Below are 25,457 nucleotides of genomic sequence, written 5' to 3'. Positions count from 1 at the left end.
ATCTGTCTGTGGGACACGGTCCTTGAAAATAAGATTCCTGAAATGGAAATGCCAGGGATACCTGCTATGGCATTCAGAAGCAACCAGCAAACCTTAAAAGGGCAAGTTTTCACTTCAAATACACATTTCAAACTTTCCCAGTGCCTTTGTAGCAGCTTGTATCTTAGCCAAACACTTCAAAGATTGCATTTCCAACTCAGAAGAGAATTTTCTCAACATCAGAAAAGCTGGAAAGAGCTATTGCCAAGGCAACCAATAGGATCCATATTATTTAGCTTCATCCACTTTAACCATGCCCTAGTCAATTGGGGAGGGGAGGGTGTTGGAAGGGGGCCAGGAGCAAGCCTTTCCAAGTAGCTAACCTCTGCTCCCACCCAGCCACTTTCTCTCAGCTCCTCAGGCAGACACCATTTAGTACAACTGACAGCTGCCTCTGCAGCTGGGGCGCAAACAGGCCACTTCTTTCATCTCAGAGTCCGTGTCTGCTCCCTTATTAAATACACTTTACGGATTCAGAGAAATGGAGTTTTCAAATAGGCTTTCAGGGAAGTCGAGAGAAATCAGTCCTTCCCATCAGCCCTTCCTAGATAATGGTTATCACCTCCCACCTGGCTGTCCCATTCCAGCTTTGGTTTTGGCAGGGCAGGCTCTGCACAACTCAGCCGGAGGAATCCTTTGAAAACTGTAAGCCTGCCATGATATCCACCTCCTCCCTTTCATTTCCTTTAGTGATGGTTTTCATTTTGATGAGGATAAAAATCCAAGTCCCCTCCCCTCCCAGGACGGAGGCTCAGCTCCCAGTTCTCTCTCCCCTCCCCACCAGCTGACCACAATCTACTCTTCCATGTTTCTTGCATCCATGGTTGGATTTCCTCTCGTCCTTCCCAGCTCCATCCCCCTGAGTTCTGGTGTTACTGTTTGGAGCTCACTTTCCTCCAGGCATATTGACTGTCAAACCCATTCTGTTACTTCCATGGGAAAACCCAACATTAACAACTCTGCTTAAGTCCGAAAGATGGATTTGAAACCTGAACTCACTGATGCATTAGTTGGAAAGATGGGAAGAGAGAACATGCAGGGAGAGAGAAATGGGAGGCTTTGAGGAGAGAAGACTATAAACTGGTGGCACAGAAGCTATGGGGGGTTTGCTGAGTAATATTACTGTGAGATTTATCCTGTATAGGAATGACATACCGTTACTTCTGTATTGACAGTGACGAACGGAGGAGCTACACTGTGATCTCCACAGTAATCACTCCATGCTGCTCTTCTACATATGTGGCACGGGCCCAAGCACTTTAGCATGGAACTGTATCAAAAGTGAGTAGCTGGGATTTGAATTGGCACTCTGATATACAATGCCAGTGTTAAAGTGGTGGTTTAACCTGTTGTACCACAATGCCAATATGTGTATGGCATATATTTTAAACATAAAGACACAATTAAAATAATGGAAAAACTATGTACCGTGTAAATTGGTATGCTACATAGTAATAAAATCGGGCTTTAATATAAGGAAAATGACTAAAGTTAAAGATTGCTATTCCATAATAAAACAAAAGTCAAAAGAGGTGGAACTCAGGAAAACTGGTAGCTGTGATTTGGTTTGAGACTTTGCTACTTCTCTCTTGGCAAATGATAAAAGAGATAGAACAAAAAATCTATAATGATATGGAAGATTTGAACACCAGTACATCTTATTTATTATACATAAGACATTATACTCAACAACTGAAACACCACATTCTTTTTTTTTATTTGATTTCATTTTATGACATAGTTTCATAGGCTCTGGGATTCCCCCATATCCTCCCCATACCCTCTCCCCATGGTGGATTCCTCCATGTTGTTACAGTAGTGCAGTTCATATCCAGTCATGCGTCTTTCATTGCAAGCATGTACCATGTATAGAGTTCAGCATCTTATTGTCCAAATAAATTCAACAGTTTCCTTGGGAGACCATCCCTGGTCTGAAAGTAGAGCTGGCAGAATATCATCCTGTCTAATGAAAAGCCATAACATAACAAAAACAATTTGCAACATTATGGAGTTAATTGACTTGGTATTGAGTGACCAATATGTTAGAAAATACAAGTTCTTAACCACATCCTGTGACTACTTCATTGACATTTCAATTTTAGTTTATATACAACCAGCTGCTATTGGCCTTAAAATGGTTTTAGGGTACTATTCAGCTGTCTCATGTCTATTTTCATTTTTATATTTAGCTGAAACACCATATTCTTTTTATGTTCATATAAGTCATTTCAGACCTGGGCCATAAAACAAGTTTTTTTTGTTTTAATATGAATTTTTGATGGCTGATAAGATGTAACAGTTTTGTCCTTGTAGTATTTGTAAAATTGTATTTTTGTGTCTTTTTCTCAGACACCTTTGGGTTCAAGCTGAATTAGTTATTTGGGCTCATCACTTAGTCTTTCTGAATCTTTTTCTTTAAACATCTATGTGATAATACATTCCTCTATTTAACTACAAAATATCCACCAAATTCCAATGTATGTCAAACACCATTCTTGGTGTTGGAAAAGAATGAATAGTAGGTAAAAATTTTTGTACTCATGAAGTTAATCTCCTCATAGGAAGAATCACTACCACTACATTTTGGGTACATAAGTGGGTACTTCAAAAAGCTCATGTAAGTGGAATGAAAAGATACACTAATTATGGTGCAAATTTTTTTAAACATCTATGCATAGTTTTTTTTCACAATATGTATTTTTGTGAACTTTTGAAGAACCCTCACATGCATAATTTCAAAAGATGTTTGCACCAAATTAAATGTTCTGTACACACGAAAACATTATACACTGAAGAATAAATACATGAGTGGTTATGGTTGTTACTGTATTTTCTAACTACCATATTGTTAGGAAGATATTGAAACCTTTCTGATACCTCCATAAAAGCATCCTCAGGGTGGTCCTGCCTTGGACCTATGTTACTCATTAATATCATTATTATTTTGCTAAAGCATTTTATCTAAGGATAGTAAGAAAAATTCACTGTAATTCCTAGTTCATCAGGTGAACCAATCACCTAACAGGACCTATATCATCAAGGCAGTTAGAAAAGACAAGACTGTGGGAAATTTCCAGTGATAACCTAGTGAAAACTGAGGCAATGCCAATGTCATGTGCTAAGAGCTGGTTGGATAGCAGAAGAAAAGTCAGGAGTCTTTATTTTAAAAATTCTGTAGCCTCCAGCGCATTCCCCAGTTAGTCTGCAGGCTCAATGAAAGTGGGAAATGAGACAGAATCAGGTGTATTGCTCTCTTCCCAGCACCAACCACAGTGCCAGGCGATATTTGGGGCATCACTTGACAGCTTCTATTCCAGGTGTTGCTCAGAATAAGGAGAATTCTTGTGGAGAGATCATCAGAGAGACTAACCAGGCTTCCAGGATAGTGGGAGTTTGAAGCGGCGCTAGGAGGACTAACAATAAAAAGACTGGGCGGGTGTGTGTTTGGGTGGGGGTAGGGTTAGTGTGTAGAGAAGTGCAGTGCACAGTCCCCCAATCTTGGGAGGCAAAGTGAGGAGGTGGCACAGAGACAGGCTCAAAGTCATGAGCAGTAGACAGTATCACAGGCACACTGTCAGAGTAGCTTTGGAACACAAGTAGTAGAAAATAAGGGATAACTGGGTCATGAGATTTTTCATTATCTTGCAACGTTGTTGGCACTGGGCCTACTATTGTCAGCACTGATGAAGTTGTTCTTGAATCTGAGTGCTCAGCCTCCCACACACGGCCTGCGGTCTACAGGGACTTCCTCATTTTGCACAAACCCAATGTGATTTTTGAAGAGTTTGGTCTGAACTCTTGGCTCAAGCATATTTTCTCTTTTCAGTTTCATTAGCTATGTCTGTATATTATACTGCAAAAGATCATAGTAAATTCTACATCATCCAAGCAAGGAGCTTAGCATATGACTTTCGGGTCTCTGCTTATAGCAACAGGAAGAGCTGGGGCTTGCACCCAAGCACAGTCTGGGCATGAAGTGTCTGATTTAGTAGAGATCCAAAATTCAATAATGCCTCAGTTTCACTAAGCGGAGAATGTTGGCAGGGTCCAATTGGAAATGCAATTGAAGCAGAGGATTCAATTTACACGGCACATTTCTAGTCTACGTCATACACCCCAACAGCAGTTATGGGATTTGGATGAGACCAACCGGGGTAAACCTCAATCAACCAGTGACAGTTGATGATTCGATCATGAGTGAAATGGTGGCGATTCAAGCCGAACAAGGCCTTGGACTTTGGTACAGTGGAGGATAATTGTGGGATGTGGAATGACGTTGCTGTAGCTGTTTTGCTGAGATGTGGGGAGTGAGGAGGACAGTGTTCAAAATGGGCAGAATTGAAAGAATCAAAATAAATAGCATGAGAACCTGATCAAAGCATTTTTGACATTCACACATGTGCTAACCATGACTCTATTATTTAATGTATATTATTTTCTTACATAATACAAGGAAATTGGGTTTGCCTTGGGTTTTCTCCTGCTTATCTTTTAAAAATATTTATATGTTTGAAAGGCTGAGTGACAGAGAGCGGGAGACGCATGCACAAACATACACATATGCACACAGAAAGAGCGAGAAAGATCGAAAGACAGAGAAAGAAACATCTTCCATCTATTGGTTCACTTTGCAAATACCCACAACAGCCAGGCTAAGCCAGGCTAAAACTAGAAGGCACAAAAATCCATCTGGCTTTCCCACATAGGTATTTAATTTGCATTAAGCAATTAAAGTAGCATAGAGAGTGAAATTTGAAGGTTTCTTTGTCCTCTTTGTCAATTTCACTCTGCTCCTCAGAGTTAAAAATACAAGCCAGTTCACATGAGGGCCAGGACTGGGGGCCAGCTGGGCTGGGCTAGGCTGTAACCCCTACCAGCTTGGGCTGGAATTGGGAGTGGGCCAGGCAATAGCAAATGCCGAGGCGAGGAGGGCCATGCCAGACTGGGCTGCAGCACCCAACCAGCACACATGAGACCCAGGGGGTGAGGGGATGAAGCCAGCAGACGGACTGCTTGGGGCTCCCCTGCTGAACCACCACTCTCACTGGAGAACTTGAATTGAGATGTGGGCAGACCAGACTGGGCAGGGCTACAACACCTATTGGCCTTATGTGAGATAGATCACAGGAAAAACCAGGCCCGGTTGACTGTTCCTACTGGTGCTAGCATAGGTCAGAGTAGGTGAGGGTTGGTTGGGCTTTGCTTTTGTATCAGCTGGCAGATGCTGGCAAGGGGGGCAACTTCTGTCAAGCTAAACCACAGAAACACCTGGAGAATGCATGATCTGGGAGTGGGCCCAGAGGAGAAACACTGGGCACCTCCCTTTTGGGTTACCACTCTTACTGGAGAGCATGAGAACCAGGACTGGGACAGGCATGGCTAGACAGAGAGTGGCACCCACTGGCATTTGTGTGGGCTGAATACAGGGGCTGGCTGGGATGAACTAGGCTTCAGCGCCCATTGACATATTTGAGACCTGAATAGGACGTGGGGCAGACTGGTCCATACTGGCAAGCATGAGAACATGTATGGACAGGAGGCAGGTCTAGTGGGGGTAATTGCAGGTTGCTCTGACTAGGCTGCAGCTCCCACTAGTTTGTGTTAGGGCCGAATGTGTGGTGGGCAGAATTAGGCTGGAATGCAACACCCATTGGTTCGTGTGGAAGACATGCCTGCAAACAGAACTGATCCAGACTGTGCCAGACCCTGTACTGGCATGCATATACAAGAATTAGGTCTGGGATCACCTCAGATGAAGTTTCTCTGGGGATCCCCTCAACTGAATTGCTGATCTCAGAACCCCAACCATGAAGAGAAGTGCAGGTTCCATTGTCTGACCGTGGAGTGCAAGTGTCAGAACTGAGCCTCCTCAGAGGCTCTGACGGAGCAGTGGACAGCATATCCAGGTGCACATGGAGGATATGGCAGTCCATCAGATCCTGCAGAGGATACCTGGTACCAAAACAGAGGACAGAACAAATCAATCAACTGCCCCAGCCATGTTTTGGCAGTGAAAATCTGGGCAAATGGAGACTCTAAGGTGGACTGTTAGCCAGTGGATTCTGGAGAGATTTCATCGTGCTTGGAATGCTGAGATTAACAACAATTCAGAACTGTTCAACTATCAAAACCACTTGAGCAGGACCCTCGGAGCATGTCCCACATCAGGGACCCTGGGATGGGTGGGAGGCTGGATGGGGGTTCTCCCCTTATCTCCCCTCTTACCCCAGATACAGAAAAACAAATATGGAAACAATGATCTTACCCACTTTCTTATAGCTCTTGTCCCTTTGTGCCCTAATCAACTATGTAAAGATTATCAAAATAAAGTAATAATTAAAAACCCAGATAATTGATTCCTGTGTGTCCCTGTTAATGTCCTGCGCATTTACATTCTTCTGCTCCATTGCTTATCATCCCAACTACTTTTAATCCAACATTTGTAATCTGTTAGTGCTATCTTCCTGTCTTGCCCAGAGGTTCCTTGTAAGAAAACAAATTATTCTGTAAGTTATCAGGTAGGACCCAATGCAGTAGCCACTGGCTGATGTCCTTGCCTTGCACATGCCAGGGATCTTATGTAGGTTCTGGTTCATGTCCTGGCTGTCCCACTTCCCATCCAGCTCCCTGCTTGTGGCCTGGGAAAACAGTTGAGGACAGCCCAAAGCGTTGGGACCCTGCACCTGTGTGGGAGACCCAGAGGAGGTTCTAGGCCCCTGGCTTCAGATAAGTTCAGCTCCGGCCGTTGGGTCCACTTGTGGAGTGAATCAATGGATGGAAGGTCTTCCTCTCTGTCTCTCCGTATATCTGATTTTCCAATAAAAATAAATAAATCTGAAAAAAAGTTCTCAGGTCACAGGGATGGGACTTTTGTCAAGTAGGAGTTGTTTAATCACACTTAAGAAAACCAAACATCTGGTCTGGTTATTCGGTTTTCCTGGAAAATTACAGACCCAAGTTCTGTTTAAAAGCTTGCTACTTTGTAGCATCAAGCACTGGAAGCTGAAGTCAGGGATCAGCCTCAAGATCCAGGATGGACTGTGGGTCAGAGGATGGCAGAGGAGTTGATTTCGTGGGATTAAATTCAGTTAGGCTCCATTTTACAGTTGCTCTTTAGAAGTTGTCAGCTGCTTCTTTATTCTTCCTGGAAAGAACCATGTTAGCATTTTTTGTTTAAACTACTCAGTGTAGATCAGGCCACTGACTCCAGCCTGGTCCACCAGATGTCGCAGACATCTGGGGAGTGAACCAGTGGATGGAAGATTGCTCATTTCTGTCGTGCTTTCTATCACTGTGGCTTTCCAATAAATAAAATAAATCTTACGTATTCTGTGTGAATCTCTTTGCATTGATATACTTGGGGTTTGTGACTGCAATGTTAAAACAATTGCAGCTGATTTAACTTAATTTTTATTTTTTTGATAAATGTCCACAGGATCAGGCCCTTTGTAGACAGATTTAACTGGAGTCAATTGAAGACAAACATTGAGAATGGAGTTTTTTAGGGACTTGCACGACAAGTAAAATAGTGCCGGTTTTCTGGGAATAGAACTTCTTAGCTGTTGCATTCTGTTTTCTCCGATGACTGCTTTATTTTGCAAGGAAGCTTGCAAAGGCTTTGCTTTTCAAGGCAGCTGAATAACTGGGAAGCAAAGGATGGGGATAAAGCAAGATGAAATGTCACAAGGTTCACTTGCACTGAGAGTTGGATTTCCACTCAAATAAACACGCCTCAAAATGTTTCTAGGTTTTGATTAATTTCCAGGGGCTGTGTCTTTTGCCAGTGTTCCTTTAGTTTAGTGGAAGAGCAGCTTTTTCAGAGGCTCCCACTCTGGTCTTTATGTAAGTGCGTTAACTGCTTAATGTTTGAGTTCTACTACAACTCCAACTTAGGAAAGTCATCAGGAAATAATTCCAGGATACTTCTGGGACAAAAAGTTTGAACCAGTGATCTTGTCTCAACCCCTAGATGGCTCTGATGCTCATGAGCTTCTGGACCAACCAAATACACATATACATCCATGTGCCTGTGCATGCCTGTGCGTGGAGTCATACTGAGGATATGTGAGCCTGAGACCCCCAGACAGCTCTGACAAGGAGTAAGTGATATCTGATAGTGATTAGAGGCTATCTAGAGTTAGCTCCAGCAGTGAAATGTAAGCACCCCAGAGAGAAGAAGTTTCTTTTGCTTCACTGTTCTGGAGATCAGAAGTCTCTAAGGCGGAGGGGATACATGTGATGGTGAGGGAATTCAGGCATCATATGAAAGAGACAAGAAGAACACACACATCTTTCACGTGGGTGGCAGGGACCCAAATATTTGGGCTATCTTCTGCAGCTTTTCCAGGTGCATCAGCAGGGAGCTGGATTGAAAGTGGAGCAGCATGAGGTCTGTACTGCTGCAGCATAGTAGGCTAAACCCCCACCCGCAGTGCCAGCATCTTGTATGGGTACTGGTTTCAGTCTCAGCTCCTCCATTTCAGATCCAGCTCCATGCTAATGACATGGAGAAGCAGCAGAGGATAGTCCAAGGTCTTGTGCCCTTGTACCTGTATGGGAGAGCCAGAAGAAGCTCCTGACTCTTAGCTTCAGACCAACCCAGCTTTGGCCTTTGTGGTCATTGGGGGAGTGATCCAGTAGATGGAATGTCTCTCTCTGTCTCTCCCTCCTTTCTGCAACTGTGATTTTCCAATAAAATACTCAAAAAAGCAGTTGAGTCCACAATTAGTACCTAGATGGATATCAGAGCTGTAGCTGGTACTTAAACCACTGTACTACAGTGCTGGTCTTCCACTTCTGCTTTAATTAATTAATTAATTAGTTAATTAAAAGATATATTTACTTCCTTGGTAAGGCAGATTTACAGAGAGAAAGAGAGACAGCAAGATTTTCCATCCACTGGTTCACTCCTCAAGTAGCTGCAATGGCTGACGGTGAGCCAATATAAAGCCACGAGCCAGGAGCCTCCTCTGAGTCTCCCATGTGGGTTGGTGCAGGTTCCCAAGGCTTTGGTCCATCCTCTACTGCTTTCCCAGGCTATAGGCAGGGAGCTGGATGGGAAGTAGAGTAGCCGGGACACAAAGCGGCATCCATATGGGATGCTGGCACATGGAGGTAGAGAATCAACCAATTTGTTGCCTTGGTTCCCAATTTTATTTTTAAAAATGCTGTTTATTTGTTGAGGCAAAGTGAGTGCAAGAGGGCAGAGGGATTTCCATGTGTTGGTTACTCCTCAAATGTCTGCCTGCCTTGGGTTAGGCTGAGGCCAGGAGCCAGGAACTCTGTGTCACTTATAGAGGTGGTGGTAACCCATTGACTTAAGCCATCCCTTGCTGCCTTTCAGGGTGTGCGCTAGCAGGAAGCTGGATTGGAAGTAGAGGTTGGATTTGATTCCAGGCACTCTGATATGGAATGTGACCTCACAAATGGCGTTTAACCTACAACACCATAATGCTCACCCCTAGTTTCTACCCTCTGTTTTTTTCTAAGATTTTTATTTATTTTTTATTGGAAAGTCAGATTTACAGAGAGAAAGATCTTCCATTTGTTGATTCACTCCCCAAGTGATCGCAATGGCCAGAGCTGAGCTGATCCTAAGCTAGGAGCCAGCAGCTTCTCCCAGATCTTTCACATGGGTGCAGGGTCCCAAGGCTTTGGGCCATCCTTGACTGTTTTCCCAGGCCAGAAGCAGGGAGCCGGATGGGAAGCAGGGCTGCCGGGATTAGAACTGGTGCCCATATGGGATCCCTGCACTTGCAAGATGAGGACTTTAGTCACTAGGCTACCACACCAGACCCTACCTACTTGCTAAATATCTCACTGTATGTGTTAAATATCAACACATGAATTCTTAGGGGATACATAAGCCATATTCAACCCATAATAGCATGCTGTGAATTTTGAGACTGAGATATATGACTTTTCTTTCAGTGATAAACTAGGGAGCTAGCACATTTCCCCCTAGATATATTGTTAATGTAATAATGAGCAGAACAATAGGTAGACAAGGTTCAAATGTATGTTCAACTTAGAAAGCATTAGATCTGTGAAATATATACTTCAGAGAGTAAAAAAATGTATGACCTGTAAGTGTAGTGAAATAATGGGTTCCAAAGATATCTTTAATGATGGTTTATGTTTTGCCAGACATTGCATAAATTACTTTATCTGAGTGAAATTATGTCATATCATTGTCCGTACTTAATAACTAAGGAGCTATTTCAGTGTATAGACCCAACGTAGTGATATATATATAAAAGAAAAGAACGATACCTAGTATTGATGGATGTGCGTCAACCAGGCCATAGAGCAGGTCAGTTGCCTAGCTCTTGGGCTTAAACTAGAGAAAACCTGTTCTGTAAACCATCCCATTGCCCCTGCATCTCTGCTACATTAAAGCCAGAAGTGGTTGGAAAGGGAGTCATTGAAACTGGTTCAAACCCATTTTCAGTTGGGTAGGACAGTCAGGGACATGGACAGTAATCAACAGGTGGCTCTGTGGTGGATACCTGCGACATCTGAAGCATGATCCAGCACAAGGCCCATCACGTCCCTCCCTGCCTCATGTCCGTGTGTGGGTCCCTGCCACCTGCAGGATGAAGTAGAAGCTCAACGTGTGGCAAGACATGCAGCACTTGTCATGTCTTGCTCCCCAACTGAACAGGAGCCTTCTCCCCAGACAGGAGACTGTGGTCCAGGCAGTCAAATTCCCACCTCTTCCCACTCTCCCTTTTTCTGCCCCAAACCTTCTGAGTGTGGATCCCACCCTTCTCTTTGCAGGAAGGCCTACCTGCTGGGCTCTGTGGCTGTACTGATCACATCCAACTGCCTTGACTTGTTGGAATTTTTCTGCCTTAGCAAACAAAGGACCTGGGCGTGATCAAGTTAGATTTATCTTGTGCCCCCAGTACAGGGTGCCTCGAGGTCTACCTTGGAGCTTCTTGTTGAAAAACAAGTAAATAAAGCAGCGAACTAGTGGGTAGGAGCCTAGAGGGGCTGGAGGTTGTGCCATCACATACAGACAGCAGAGATTACAAGAATGATTATGACAACAGGGAACATTTTTTATCTTCAGTTGGAACTGTGTTAGATGCATCATGTGCACAGATTTATGGAGTCCCCATGGCAACCTTGTCAGGTCGTGAAATTCCCCATTTCCCCAGATTTCCTTTTCTGTCACAGCTGCACTCAGGATGGATCTTGCCTGTCACTGCCCTACACACTGTGCTGAAGTTCGAAGTGCAGAAAATCCAATAGCCTCGGGGGAAGCAAGGGGTGGGGTGGAACATGGTGGTGGTGAGGGGGCAGTTTGTGAGCTATCGGGACTGAGCAAAGGAAAAGATATAACCAGCAGGTGGCAGTAACACACGCAGCTTTATTTGGGTGATGCTCTGACAAGCTTGCCTGCAGGAATCTTCCCCCTGTGGCGCAGGCACCCCCCCTCCAGAAGGGCATCGTCTTCCAGAGAGGCTCATGTATCTGTGCAGTGTCACTCAGCACAGCAGAGGGAGTACTTGGGTTAGAGAGCTTGGAAAGGCAGCAGCGGCTCAGCGTTGTTATAGCCACAAAAATCTATTGTATCTGGGTTGAGACCTCCTGGGAGGGGCAAAGCAGGCAGGCTCTATGTGGTTGAAGTCTGTCTACTTGGGCTAAGGATAATTTGCTATGTGAACATTTGTGTCTGGAGCCAGTGCTCTTTTGAGCTAACAGGTCTCAGGCTGCTGTAAACCAGTGGGTGGTGTGGGTGCTGGGACACAGAGGCCACCTTGCTGCATTCTTTTTTTTCTTTTTTTTTTTTTTTTATTACAAAGGCAGATGTACAGAGAGGGGGAGAGACAGAGAAGAAGATCTTTCATCCGATGGCTCACTTCCCAAGCAGCCGCAATGGCTGGAGCTGAGCCAATCCAAAGCTAGGAGCCAGGAGCTAGGAGCTTCTTCTGGTCCCCCATGCGGGTACAGTTTTCTGTTCTCCACTGCTTTCACAAGCCACAAACAGGGAGCTGCATGGAAAATAGAGCAGCTGGGACATGAACCAGTGCCCATATGGGATGCCACACTTGGAGGTGGAAGATTAGCCAGTTGAGCCTGGGCCCCAGAAAAGCCAGTAATCGTTAAGCCATGGATTTCATTAGAGCCCTGCCTATTGAAAAACAATGACTTTGCTCAAAAGATGATTTCTCTTTCTCCAAGTACTTCTCCTTAATGGGACTTCACAAGGTCCACATGCATGGTCAATGCCGTGTGCGTGCCCAGGGCACCTACAGTATTCCCAGCAGCTAATGCCTTCTCCCCCCCGCCCTGGCCAGGTGTCACGCTATTTAGATTGAGAACTATGATTCCTTGCTGGGCCAGGATCTAGTCGCTAATGGGCCATGACACTGTGTACACACATCCACATGAAGCATTTGAACATTTTTATAACAGCTTGACAGTGTTGTAACTTCCAAGCGTGTGATCAGTGTTTTGGTACTTTATTTTAATGTTCTTTGCAAAACTAGCAGCCCATGTTTGAAAAAAACAAACAAAAACCAATCAACCAAGCAGACAAGAGTTGGTTCTTTGATCCGCTGGTTTGAGACGTGCTGTTGTATAATATTTCTATTTTGCACATGAGCAAATAGACGCTCTGAGTGATGAATTACTTGCCCCAGTTTCCACTGTTAACAAGTGGTACTGGCTTTGAACCTGGGTGACCTGGCTGCAGGTCTCTTGCTCTCGATGCCACGCTGTGAGCCCTGAGACAGCTTCTCTCCCTGCTGACAGACATTTGCCCTCTGGTTATGGCAGCTGCAGCTTTGGAGAGAGCCTTTATTTTTGAACTTGAGCTCACCTATGATTGGACAAGGGGCAAGCAGAGGTGTCTGACAGAGTCTGGCCACTACGGTGGAAGACTGGGGCACAGCTATTTTGTGAATAATCACTTGTGGTCAGAAAGCCAGCAGTTCCAGCCACAGAAATGAGGCTTGTAGCACGCTGCACTAATTACCATGGTTCCACAGCTGCGATCAATTCACGTTTTCTCACTTCTTGCTCAGGCCTGGTCTGTGGGGACTAATGTGAAGAGGTGTAAAAATAAGTTCTGTTTCCAGCCAGATTAATTATGGGCTCTGTGGAGGCCCCAGGGTGGACTGCCTGGACTGCAAGATTGATTGGCCTGAGTTCCAGGTCCAGCTGAAGGAAGGCCACGTTGGCTGGCCCACGGCTGCCCGTGGAGATGCAGCCGAAGCTGGCGAGGCAGTTCAACCCTACCAAGTGCCCAGCCTTAGCTCACATGGCTGCTGGCCTGCACTGCTCCACCCCTCCAGCTCAGAGATGTGCCAGCAAGATGAAAATGAGGCAATGTTAATGAAATGCCTAGGACAGGGTGCCAAATGTAGCAGGTATTCAACAAAATAATGAGGTATTGTTAACATTATCATATCTATGTATTTTTCACATATCTGTTTTATCCCATTTGCCCCTGAATCTTTGAAAGCAGAGATTTTTCATCCCTGGGACCTAGTACTATGCTAGACACAGCATGGATGTTCTGTTAACTCCTTGTGGAGCAAATGTATCAGTTGATATATTGTTGATGCCTGTTAGCGTCATTTCATCCTTACCATGAATGCATTTCACTTGTTCTTGGTTTATCTCACTGTAATAGCCATCTTCCGTAGACAGGGAATTATTTCCCGGGTGGACTTACTCCTCTGCTCGTGGGAACTCAGTCTCAAGGCCTCTTGGGGAGCAAGGCATTTTTAAAGTTCAGGGATGCCCATCCCTACCCAGCCTCTTCCTTCACTCACATGCATTCAATCAGTAATTGGGAACTTAATTGAGACAGGTGCTGAGCTAGCAGCTGAAGATATAACCCAAAGGACACAGCCTTTGTTCAAGCTGTGTTTTGGCTGCAGAAAGCAGACAGGAGTTGCCCAAACTCAGGCTTGAAAAGTCTGCAGGCTGTTCAGTTGTAGTACTGGCACCACTGTATGAACTGGAGATGAGTGAAGAAGGAGACTGAGGACCGGCAGGTGGCAGAGAACAAGGGCCCCTGGAAGGTGTGACAAGGGGTGTAAACTTTATGCTGGGACAACAGGAAAAGCGGAGTGGGGGCGGGTTGTAAAGGGTTGGGGGAAGGGTGGGGAGAAAGGAGCCTGTGACTGACACTGTCACTTGCAAGGTAGAGAACTCGTTGTCACCTTGGGTGTGGGGATGGGTTGGAAGGTACAAAGCCTGTGGGATGAGGGACATATTGTGGGAGACCAGGTTTGCCTAAAATGCCAGCGACATCTTTGCCGGCATGGCTCTTTGGAATCATGCACACAGCTGACCCAGCTGCACATGTCCTGATCCCAGTTGGGGTTTAATTAACTACATTGGTAGTATGCTAAAGGCAGGCCCTGCCTCACTGTGTCTTCACGATGCAGCAAGCAAAGGGGAGTTGTTGGCTGTTGGCATCACACATCGTGCGTGCATGCACACAAATCTCAAAAAGCGACAGTGTCTCTTCGCATGCGTGGCGGTAGTAAAATGTTCCTGGAGACTGGAATTTGCTGCTTGAGATCTGGGTAGGGGCAGGCAGGGAGGGAGCGGTGGCGAGGAGTTGATGGAGGGCTCATTGTAAGAGATTCTCCCTAGAAGCCCTGGGCAAGGGCAGGTACCGTGTGTGCACGCAGGCACGTGTGCATGCTGGAGGTGGAGCCCAGCGTGTGTGTGTGGGCGTCTTGGTTCCCCGTGATGCTAAATGAGTTACAAAGTTGAGAAATGAACTCAACAGAAAACCTCTGCAGCTGTGGAGATTTGCCTGACCACAGCGAAGGCTGCAGGCAGAGGGGCAGGGGCATGCCTGCACTCTCCGGGCGGTGAAGAGCTAGATTACAGGTGTCAGACAGAAATCATAGTTTGGTTGTGCTGACATTGTGTGTGGAGGGAATCAATGCCTCACCTGGGGTGAAGTGTTTTTTTTTTTTTTTAAGGAAACAGAAGTCTTTGTCAAGAACGCATTAGGGTCTCTTAGGAGTGTCCAAAGGCAAGGAGCAGGGAGGGTGAGGGTCACATTGGTGGAGGGGCCCTTCCCTTGCTGGGAAGGAATCTGGCAGAAGTAATAATGACTTGCACAGGAAGTGTGGCCTGAGCCAAAGGGAGAAGACACTCCTGGACAAAGGTTAGGGTCAACCAAGATCCAGAGTTACTAGCAACGATGGCCAGAATGCTTTGCATACTATCGACCACAAAGCATCTGGCATGCTTTATTCATCCCTGCACCATGCTATACCTGCTTCACACCTGAGGAGACAGTTTAGCTAAAGGATGCGGCTTCTTCACTGTTACTTGCGTAAATGCTTTGGCATTTCGTAAGCCTCAGCCTCATCCTTGTCCTCCTCCCAAGTGCCCTTTTTTTCCCGTTGTGCAGTCTTTTCTCCCCTCTTGCGGCAGCTTTGCTGGGAATGTTCACAAACATGCCTTCCCTTAGTCCAAGGGGGCAGGCAAAAGACCAAAGTGAGGATAAGCAAATGCTGCTTCCTGACACTTTGGGGCCAAGAGCACAAACGGGGGTCAAGGTGGGAGTGGACTCCCTCCAGTGGCGTCTGCGTTCAAGCCAGCTGTAGATCTCCTGCTGCATAGAGATTGGAGCCATCCTAACTTGTGTTGGAGGAGTTGGTTTCCATCACTTGTGAGCACCAAGCCGTGACCAACCCAACCACAGGCACTAGGAAAAGGATGCAGGAGTCTGGCTCAGGCGCATGCCTTCCCAGTCGCTCCAGATCCTAACTAGGGGCAGTGGCTTCACTTAGCTGCCTCTGGGGAATGCTCACATAGGAAGAAGGTGCCTGGAAGAGGTGAAGATGTCTGCTGAGAATGACAGGAGCTACTTCTCTGACTAGTGTGCTTCAGCAGCCAAGAGACCAAGTTGGCAAGTTGTGGCTTCATCTGCATCTTTGGTGATCATGGTCCCTCTCTATGGGAAGCTGCAGGCCTGCCTCAGATGGTTCCTGGAAGCTGTAGCCCCTGCTCACCTTTCTCTGCAGGTACCAGCTGTGTCAGCTGTGGGTGGAGCTCCTTGATGAGCAGCTCCTTCTCTGCTGTTCATTTGGGAAGGAGAGGCTTAGTTCCCAGGCAAAGGAATAGGCAATGTCAGGAGCCAGGGAGAGGGAATGACCAAGACTCGGGCTGTGATCACGCTCTTGCGAGGCAGATCCATACTGTGCTCTGACGGCTGCCTCCAAGCACTTGTTTTCCAGTTTTGGTTCCCGTAACGATTGTTGTACTTACAGGCCAGATGTGCTGTGCAAGCGAGCCGATTTGATCAGGAAATGCCAGACTGATCATTTTTCAATCTGATGATGATTTTCCAATCTGGTGTATTTCCTTGCCCAACCGGAGTGTCTTCCATCTGATTCTGAGTTTTTTTTCCTATTTTTCCTGGCTTGTGCATGGCTCTCTGGCTCATCTTTTGGGCGTCAGACTCCCTGGAATCCTGCACTCATTGTCCTGAAAGCCAACAAAAAGGCTCAGGGTAGGAGATGGGAATTTTAAAAAGAAATAAATAAAATAGAAGTAAACTTCCTGAAAGGGGGAAAAAGGCAAAGAATGTGCAACTTGGTGAACTTGTTCAGCAATGTGGAAGGGATTATCTCGTAATAACTTTAAACTCAAAAGACAAAATAAATGCTAATAGGCTGAGTCATCAATTCATTAGTCTTATGGCATTGCTTTTCATTTGATGCAGAATAAACTAATTACATGTGGTTTTGATTTTTGAACTGCTGATATAGGTGAATGGTTCACAAACCAATAATCATAGAAGATTGTATAGAGACAACTTTGCTAACTTCACTTCTCGTTGAAAGTTTGAATGTTTTACGATAACTAAAAATCTGTCTTTCAAGCCAATATTTGTCCTCCCATAGGTTCAGTTTTTTAAAAAAGATTTATATATTTTTATTGGAAAGATGGATATACAGAGAGGAGGAGAGACAGAGGAAAATCTTCCTTCCGATGATTCACTCCCCAAGTGACCGCAATGGCTGGTGCTGTGCTGATCAGAAGCCAGGAGCCAGGAGCTCTTCTGGGTCTCCCACATGGGTGCAGGTTGCCAGGGCTTTGGGCCGTCCTTGACTACTTTCCCAGGCCACAAGCAGGGAGCTGTATGGGAAGCAGGCCCGCTGGGATTAGAGCTGGCATCCATATGGGATCCCAGCGTGTGCAAGGTGAGGACTTTAACCACTATGCTAGTGTGCTGGGCTCAAGTTTCAATTTTTAACTCAGTTTTGCTCTGTAGCATAAAAAAAAGAAATTGCTTTTTTACATTGTCTTTTTCTTAAAAACCCTTCATGTGAGAATGAAGCTCATGCCTACACACAAACATATTGGGATGGCAGTGATCGGTTGATTCCCATGAGAGCTGAGGCTGAGGTTGCTGAATCTAGAAACTGTGATCTGAGTCAAGGTTTTTCACGTAGGTGGCAGGGGCCTACCTATGTCAATTATCACCAGTGTCCCCTACAGTATTCACTGACAGGAAGCCAGATTGGGGAGTGGAACCCAGAACTGAACCAAGTATTCTGGTGTGAAATGTGGGCATCCTATCCCCCTGGGCTAGACATCACCATTTATGTTACATTTTGAGGTAATCATCATTTTAAAAATTATAAAAAGCAAATCACACACAGTTCAGACTGGGTTGCGATGTTTGACATCCTCCAATGTTTTCATAAGCCAAAGTCTCCAGTGATTTCAGATGAACTGATAAAAAGTTTTCTTTTTGTCTCGAAATCCCAGAATGGTTTGTTGAGTGTCAGTTTGAACCTAAAGGTCCATTTAAGCCAGTAATCAATCCCTTGTAGAAGCCCACCGAGGCAGTGCATGGGCAGCTCCCATGAAGAGTCTCTGGCTGGTCATGTCCCGGGTCCCTGGAGGGTGTCCAGCTGTCAGGAGTGTGTGTTCTCAGACAAAGCAGAGCAATGTCAGCGGACAGTGGTGCTCTCTGGGGAATGCCTTTGTTTCAGATCACCGGCTGCATACCCAATGCTGTGCCAGGTCTAGAGAAGGGAAAAAAATACAGTGGTTTTAAGGTAGTTCTAAATGTGAATGTTTTGGCTAGAGGTGGTGTGGGGAGAGAATGTGTTGGAGTGAAAGCAACAGAACAGTCATTAATTCTGGCCACACATTAAAATCACCTAAGGGAGCTTTAAAATCTCCTGGTCCTGGAGCCTCTCATCACAGAGATTCTGGATTCTGTGTAGCTGGTCTGGAGTGGAGCCCAGGTATGACTAGGTTTGAAAATCGCCTCCAGGAGATTCTACTGTATGCCAGGCAGCGAGACTAAGGTCATTAGAGTAAGAGGAAATATTTGCTTTGAGTCACATTGAGATATAGAAGCAGGAGATTTCAACATCAGTTTGTTCTCAGAGAGTACACTGAACAATAAAAATGTTTTTTCCCTTAGCTTTCTGCATGGAGCCATCCACTACCTCTTTGAATCTGACTGTATAACTTAGAGCCATGGTTAAAACTAAAAGAAGTTCTGCAGGACCCAGCCCCATTATGGATCAGCCGGCACCACTTCAACTGTCCTTATCTGCATGGCTTTGTGTCTTACCATTCTCTTCTGGATTGCCCTCTCTGTTAGTCTCTGTAAAATGATGATACTTTATTTATTTTGCAATTCAAAAACCAATCTATTCAGAGCTTCCAGCAGCTCATGGAGAGCACAGCTTCCCAAACTGGTGCCAAGGCCATGCTACGCTCAGAGGATCATGATGCATTGCATAGCTCTGAGGAGACAAAGCAAGTAGCTTTGTCCAGTGTCTCCCAGACTCATTGAGCCACACAGTTTTTTTTTGTGTGTGTGTTCATAGAAGTATACATGTTGGTAGTTTAAAAGTGTTTTGCAGAAAAATCATTTTTAACTGACAATATAATCTGTTTATATTAGTGGGTACTGTGTGATGTTTTATTAGGTATGTACTGTATGATGTCTGGGCAGAATAAATGTCTTTCCAAACACCTAACACTTTAAAAAAAGATTTATTTTTATATGAAAGTCAGATTTACAGAGAGAAGGAGAGACAGAAAGAACTTCCATCTGCTGGTTCACTCCCCAAGTAGCTGCAATGGCCAGAGCTGAAACGATCTGAAGTCAGGGCCCAGGAACTTCTGGGTCTCCCACGCGGGTGCAGGGTCCCAAGCCTTTGGACTGCCTCGACTGCTTTCCCAGGCCACAAGCAGAGAGCTGGATGGGAAGTGGAGCAGCCGGGACATGAAGTGGTGCCCATACAGGATCCTGGCACACACAAGGTGAAAACTTTAGACACTGGGCTGCCATGCCAGGCCCACAGTACTTACATTTTGTGCTTGACTTAATTCACTTAATATAATGATTTTTCATCCATATTCTTTCAAGATCCATCTGTTGTACCTAGTGGCAAAATGCCATCATTTTTCTTTGACCAGATAATAGTATGCAGCACATTTTCTGTATCCATTCATCAGCAGATGGATACTTGGTTTGTTTCCAAGTTGTGACTGCTGTCAGTAATGTGCAATCAGTGTGGGAATGTAGGTGTCTTTCTGTCAGAGTGGGATTTTATTTCTGTAGTTGTGTATCTAGTAGTGCGATTGTTGGATCATGAGATAGTTTTAAATGTACTCTGTTGAGGAATCTCCATTCTGTTTTCTGCAACAACTCTGTTAATATACATGCCCACCAACAGTTCCCTTTACTCTATATCCTTGCTTGTATCTGCTGGCTTTTGTCTTTTTGATGATGGTCAATCCAGCTGGCAAGAGGTGATATCTCATTGTGGCTTGCTTTGTATTCATCATTTTCCCCATGAGCCTGATTTCTCTTGAGAAATCTTTTTAGAACTGCCTATTTATCAAACGGGTTATTTGTCATTCAGTTGTTTGAGTTCCTTGTATGTTCCGGACTTTAACCCTTTAGCAGAACTTACATTGTCTCATTCTGTAAGTTCTCTCTGCCTGCTGCTTTTTTATTTTTATTTTTATTTTTCATTTCCTTTGATGTACAGAGGTTCTTTGGTCTGATGAAATCCCATTTGTCAATTTGTTTTGTTTTTGTTTCTAGGCTTTTGGGATCTGATCCAAAAAAAATTTTTTTTCTCTTTTCAATGTCCTGGAACATTGATAGTAGTTTCCAAAACTTCCATGTCTTACATTTAAGTCTTTGATCCATTTTGAATTGTGTTTGCTACATGCTATGAGGGAGAGGTCTGGTTTTATTCTTCTGTGTGTGCATGTATACTCAGTATTCCCAGCAGCGTTTATTGGAGATACTCTTCTTTCCAGTGCACATTCTATATCTCTTGATTTATTTTCCTCTTGAATTCTGTAGTTTCAAATAGTCTATCTTTTGAGTTCACTGCTTCTTCTGCTTTCTCTATCTGTTACCAATACTTTCTGTTGCATTTCTTATTTCACCGAGTGTGCTTTTTGGTTGCAGGCTTTTTTTGTTTTAATAACTTCTGTGTCACTGTCAAGTCTCTGTGTTTCTCCATGGTCTCTTGAACGTTTTTCAAGTTTTTTAGACCGGCTTCTCTGGGACCTTCATGCAAGCATTGGAAAACTTCAGTTTCTAGGTAGTTGATTTCTGGCACCCTAGTTTGCTCATTAAGTCAGTTCATGGTTTCCTGGAAGATCTTGACTCTTGCTGGTACATGATGCCATCTGCGATCTGTGACTGTCCTTCCAGAAGTTCTAAGCAGTTGATTTTTTTCCTTACTGTGCTGTTTTTCATTAAGTGCAAAGACTTTACTAACATGTCACCCAGAGATCATTTCACCCACTGCTCTGTTTGCAGCCAGTCTCTCATCTTTCTTGAGCAGTGCTGAGGCAGATTTCCTTTCCTTAAGGATGAGAAATATGTTGTTGGTTGAAAATGTTGGAGAGCTGAGTGGTAAAGCTATTGCTCTTTGTGTCTATTAAATGAACTACATCCAAAGAGCCAGGCTGTCTCTCTCTGTTGTTAACACTAATTCTTCCCGGGTTGTCAGGTTGGTACTTCCAGTTGCCATGTATGGATTACCAGTGTCACACTTGATGAAATAAGTACTCTTGCCCATCTCCAATCAGTCTGAATGATCCCATTCACTCTGATGAGGGAATCAGGAGGCTGATAGTATAAGCATCCTGGCTCACCAGATGAAGGTTTCCTTCTTTGCCCACAAAGTTCTTTCTTTTTTCTTTCTGCCTAACTTGTACTGAACCTCCTTGGGTATAATACAATGAACAACAAAGTGACCACTTGTGTCATGGTCTTGTGGTGTCATGCTGATGATATTCATGAAACCCATAGGGAAGATTGTGGCAGCTTGGACTTTGCCAACAATCTTAAAGAACCACTACATGTAAATTTTCTGTAGGAAAATGATGAGAGGGAGACACTGTCTCAGCTTGTAAGCACAAGTAGCGAGTACGTTGGTCACTTACTCAGCACCCTCTGCTTTGAGGCTGCCACTCTTTTTGCTTCCCAAGGCCATGAAGCACAGCTGTGCAAATGTGGAAAGAGCAGGAGTCTATTTACTCTGAGACTGTGTACACTCCTGATACTACAGAACTAGATGGTTTCATAAGCTTAGGTTTGCTGTAGGTCTACTGCTGCTGTGGTTTAATTACTTCCATTGTAAAATACACCCCAAGCTTAGATTTGCCCCAAATCTGTACTTGGTGTGTTGTTTAGAGTGGATTAGGGAAGCATCTAAAAACAAGCAGTACATCTCTTCAGGCCTATCACTGCACAGCCTGTAGGGTATGCCCCAGCACCTTGGCTCATGGCCACCAAGGTCTTGATGCTAGCTCACATCCAGAGTCCACAGCCTGATAAGGACAGTGCAACCTGGTGGCAGCACTGAAACTCACTCGTATGGTCTGACACTGAGGAAGATGCACAGCCTGAGGCCACTCCTGCCAGCTGCTGGTGACTGGTCCATAGACCACTTGGCACCAGAGTGAGTCTAGAGACTCAATCTGGAAGTAGGGCCTGGGGACAGTGTTGGAATCTGCCCAGTCGCATTTGGCATCGCCTTGTTTAATCCCATCATGCCTTGTAGTCTACCTGGGATTAGAGGAGTGTTAGAGGCAAGGACATACTAGTCCCACACTCATGAGGCTGTGCTGTAAACTTAGAGGGTAGGTATGCATGCCCTGCCTTGTGAGGTTGGTGGTGATAAACACAAAAACAAGTGTCTACTTTTACTGAGAAATAAATTAAAAATCCACAGGTACTGACCTAGAGGAGGGACTGATTAGGATCTGCCAGTGTTGGGCTACACCAACCCAACACTTGGTTCCTTGCCTAAAGTTGATGGTAGTGGGGTGTGATAGATATTTCCTTGGTGACACGCACTGGCATTTAGCTGTCATACCTGCATCTCACAGTTATCAGACCCTATCAGGTCTTGAGTATGTGTGTTAGGCCCCGTGGCTCAAACGTCAGAGCAGAGTTTGCAGCTCTCTGCCTGATTCTGCAGCGTGGAGAAGGCATCTGTCTGTCAGCACTTCCCTGGACTTATTAAGGGCTGGGTCTTATTAAGGTGTTTGACCCTGGCTCTGAGCTCCTAGGCAAGGTCCTAGGATCCCTCTTCTGCCTGACTCTGACTGCGCAGAGACCAGAACCCACCCGCCCCTCTCTTTTTTTTCCTGCTGTGATTGGGAGAGGGGCAATAGAGATTGTGATTGTGAAGCTTTCCGCTCCTTCATTTCATGTGCAGGTAAAGGCTGGGAGGCAGGGGCCGTGGGACTCTGTCTGATTTTTATTTTAATCTCAGTAGACCTGGTACTGAGACTCAAATCTAAGGCCTGTGCTTAATTCTCTCTCCTTACCCCCTGGGGTGACATCTCTCCCCCTGTTGTGCTACTTAGAGCTGGAGGAGGAGTGAATGACTTGTGTAACTCTGTTTTGCTTTTTGCAATGTTACTTTTCTGTTATACCAAAACTAGATACTGTATTCTCTCCTCTGGTTTCCCTTTCCCTGGGATGGTGACTTGATGCATGAATACTTGTTCACACAGCTGCCTCTAGAGAGAGACTGTGCCACAGTATCTTGTCAAGCTACCAGCTTTCAACATTGACCTATGTTCTTTTAAACTATTATGCTTCAGCACAATCTGTTATTCAGGGTTTTGCCTTTACCTCTCAGTTTGCTCATCTGTTAAGTGGTCGTTAGAGTACCTTCTGCTTAAGATTATTAAAGAAAGGGTCTGAGCAACGATATGTGATTAGTAACCAGTAACTATTTGTTATAAACTCTTCTTCATTCTGGCTTTTTAGCTTCCAGTCTCTTAAAAACTTCATTGTACTTTCCACATTCACATTTATGCCCTTCTTGATCAAGTAAAACAACTTCTCTTCCTTTTGTTTGACAATGCCTAGAGTGCAGTCTTCCGATTTCATGGTATAAGAACTAACAGGTGAGCCTTTTAAAGGCTTATTTTGCAATGTTCCAGAAGCATCTCCTTTGATGATCTGATTGCCTTTCTCTACATGTATCCAATTGTGTAGCCTGTCCGCATATACAGGCCCATGCTTTAGAGACACTCTGCTTATTACTCACTTTGGGCATTCCATATTGTCAGGTATGTGCACATGGAGATCTCAGATGACAGGAACAACCCAGGGTTCTAGGAGCTTTACTTCTGAATTACTGTAATTTCAAGGCAGTGGAAAAACTTTTTCCTCTTGTTGTCTCTTGCCTGAACTGTCACGATGGCTTCCTACACTTGGTCTTAGCCAAAAGGCTAAGAAGCAATTTCAATGGCTTCTTGACAAGTCTTCATATTCTAGGATTTTTCTTCCCTGGAAATATACCCCAATATTGCAGATAGAATAGCCCTCCCTAAGTTTAAATAGTTTAAATTTGATTCTGTCACTTTCCTGCTTTAAACTCCTGAAAATAAGTTAACAGACCTTGTAGGACCTTACGCCTGTCTAATCTACCAGTCCTACGTCCACACAATATCTATTTGCAGTTTTCAGATGTGCTAATCCATTTTTAGTCTCCTGAGCTTTGCACATAATTTTCTCTCTGCTTCAGACCATGTAATGGATGAAACACACCAAAACATTGCCACAATGACCAAACACAGCTCTCATACCAGGCTGGCTGGGGCTGCATAAAATCCTGTTATTTGCTGATGGATACAACTAGGAGTGACATAGATATGTCCTCTTGTCACCTGCAGAGGAGTGTCCTTAGGTGAACGGGTAGGGTTTGGCAAGTTACACAGGAATTTGGCTCCTGGGCACTAGAGGGCCCATTGTCCGTGTTGTATCCTGAACCATTCCAATGACTTGGGATTAATAGGCAAGAGCAAATAGAAGTTGAGGCAGATTGGGTCAGAGTTCTGTCAACTCATGGCCCACCACCTAGCTCAGATATTTCCTCTGAACTCTAGATTTTGGAAGCCCATTGCCAACTGGGCATCTCCACTTGCTTGTCCTATGGACTTCTCAGGCTCTACAAGTTCATAACCATGCCTGTCATGGGCTCTCCCAGCTTTTTTTCTATGCTGTCACTCCCTTGCTGGCTGAGTTGATGAGGCCGTTAACCACTAAGCCTTGAGCCAGCACTCTGGAAACTGCCCTTTGCCTGCCTTTGAACTTCAGGCAGCTGCTTACCATGTGCTGTGTGTTTTGCATGCCCAATGCCTCTTTCTGGCTGGTCTTTTACTGTCCAGGCACAGCGTCCTTGCCTGGGTTCAGAAGATCAATGTCCCCTCCCTATATTACCTCTGCATGAATTTCCTGGAGTTGCTCTGCTTCCAAGTGTGCGTCTCCCCATGCATTCTCATCCAGACCTTGAGTAATACTAAGCTCTCCTGACTAATGTTTCTTGGTGAATGCTGTGGTCCCTAGGATACAGTCCCAGGTCCTTTCCCTTGTCTACAGGTTCTTGAGGAGGGACTCGTGTTGTCCTCTGAAGCCTTACTCTTGACCAACATACACTGCTCTCACAGCCTGCCATCCCACCACAACAAACTCCATACTATTGTGCACCTCCTGAAAACACCCCTGCCTTCCAGTTTTTGACCACAGCTCCCTCTGTGTCACCCACAAACTCCCCAACATCTTCAAGTCCTGAAAGACACCCAAGACTTATGTTAACCACAGCAGCTTGCTGAAGCTTTTCTTGACCATCTTCTGCTCCTTTCCCACAGGGAGGGGAGTTTCTTACAGCAGTAGCAGCTACGGCAGGTTAGCCAGGGGTGTGGGTTGGGGACAAGGCCTGAGCTTGATAGCAGTGGCATGAACGATTTGATCTGGGTGGAAATTATCAATGGAAGGGAGGATGATCCAGGATCAACTCTTCGGCCCTGGCACTGAACTTGGGCCCTCAGCATATGTGAGGCTGAAGTGGAAGAGGCTGCACACTGGAAAAAATCCACGTGGGGGAAGAAAAGGAGGCAGGCAGGTGTTT

Source organism: Ochotona princeps, chromosome 4, assembly GCF_030435755.1.
Source record: "Ochotona princeps isolate mOchPri1 chromosome 4, mOchPri1.hap1, whole genome shotgun sequence".
NCBI lineage: Eukaryota > Metazoa > Chordata > Mammalia > Lagomorpha > Ochotonidae > Ochotona > Ochotona princeps.
This window is presented reverse-complemented; position numbering follows the sequence as displayed.